This window comes from Aplysia californica, unplaced genomic scaffold (genome assembly GCF_000002075.1).
Source record: "Aplysia californica isolate F4 #8 unplaced genomic scaffold, AplCal3.0 scaffold01383, whole genome shotgun sequence".
Classification (NCBI taxonomy): Eukaryota; Metazoa; Mollusca; class Gastropoda; order Aplysiida; family Aplysiidae; genus Aplysia; species Aplysia californica.
In genome coordinates, this window is record NW_004798653.1 from 56129 (window position 1) to 57999 (window position 1871).

At 42.7% G+C, this 1871-nt stretch overlaps 1 non-coding gene across 1 annotated transcript; it reads right to left on the minus strand.

Annotated features, from left to right (window-relative positions):
• Positions 1 to 400: 400 nt before the first annotated feature.
• Positions 401 to 472, minus strand: TRNAP-AGG. The gene has a single exon. It is a non-coding gene; the product is annotated as a tRNA-Pro (tRNA).
• Between the last annotated feature and the right edge of the window lie 1399 nt (positions 473 to 1871).

The following is a 1871-nucleotide window of genomic DNA, read 5'->3' on the forward strand; positions in this document are numbered from 1 at the left end:
GGGGGATATTTTTACGTCCCCGGTCACAAAGTCAAAAAGCATTTGAGTAAAGAACATTGAAACAGTCACTGAAAAATTATGTCATTGGGCGGCCGCTCTGTTAAAACTCAGTATCTCTTGAGGTTGAGGAGAGAATGGCCCTGGTTCGAGTCCTCGAAAGGGCGGTCTTGAAATCGGGTGGTTTGGGGGAGTTTTCAAGGCTCTCAACCGATTTTTCTCGATTCTATCGGATATGAACGTTAATTTCGTAGGCCCTGCCTCTTAAATAACCTACTTAGAGTGTTGATAAGGCTGTTAAAACCAAACACTTACTTTCTGCTACGTTTCGTTCTTCGGGTACAACGAATTTGGTAGACGAATACATTTTCAAAAGATTTTCGTTAAAAAGAAAAAAAAACTTGGGCTCGTCCGGGATTTGAACCCGGGACCTCTCGCACCCTAAGCGAGAATCATACCCCTAGACCAACGAGCCGTTGTGTGCCTCTTATCGCCGTCACTCTTTAGGTTACTTTTATCTCAGCTCTATTCTCCCAATATGGGGATATGTCCAAATTGTGCAAGCGTTGGAAATTTCAGAGCACACCCGCACGCCCCAAGGCTACAATCGTGGTATCACAAAATGCAGTGTGCGTAGCTGCAGAGATAATATATAAATATTTTGTCAGTACGAGTACGCCTACAATTTAGCCAGGAATACTTATACAGTAGTTTTGTTTGCTTGTGTGTTTGTTTGTTTGGGTAAAGTAAAGAGAAGCATATCGACACAATCATGGTCGTAGTACTGAGGACAAGTAAGACAGGCAGACAAACAGAAACAACAGAGGGAAAATAAAGAAGTAGTACCTACCAGTGGCGCCCTCCAACTCCACCCACCTGCCTCATACAGTTGAGCCAAGACAAGACGACCAAACATTGAAATAGAGAAAACGTTGTCATCTAAGACAGGTGGTCCTTTTGGACAGTGTCATCTATACATATATTATACATTGTATTTGAGAAATGTGGTCACTTTCACGGCCTAAAACTTTGGAACCACTTAACTTTCGAATTTGACAAAATTAATGACGGTTCAGAATTATCTAAAGGGTGCACAGTTCTTTTGAGGAGCCTGAAGTCACTGTAGTTTAATTTTCAGTTTTTCATTAGTTTCGTTTAGATCTAATCTTGGGAAAGTCTTTCTTCTACGACGCCATTGTAAAAAAGTGAGGTTTCCGTTCAATAGCCGTTCGCACTGTTTCGACATCTTTGAAATTCTGGAGCGTACAACCACGAAAGCGGAAGAGAGAATCAATCTATACTGTACACCACTATTTCTAAACCTTCTAGATTTTTGCATCTCTCAGGATTTGTAGCTCCATTCCAGTAGAGTGTAAATATAGTAGGCCAATGACTTTCAGTACCGTAGATGTTAATGCACCGATCATTCCTGTCATCGAAAGGGGGCCCAGCTAGTTACAATATAATTATAGTGGGAAGTGGTACTTTGTACAAATGGTTGTCTTAGACAGGTGGGAAATGGTACTTTGTACAAATGATTGTCTTGGACATGTGGTCGTTGCAGCAGGTCCGGCTGTCTTTTGGGACGCAAAGAAGGGTGAAAAGGGAGAAGGAGCAAGCCACAGGAAAGACATTGGACTTTGGACTTTCACTCTAATTGGGGACATCCTCTACGGTTCTATCTGGTCTATGAAGGCAAGCGGTGTCAGCCATTTTCCCGCCATGTCTGGTATACTTCCTTTTAACCTGCCTTCCTTTTGACATTTTCTTGGATTACAGAACAGTGTCGACTCCTACACACGCTCACACACACGCTCACACACACACACACAAACGCACACACACACACACACACACACACACACACAAACGCA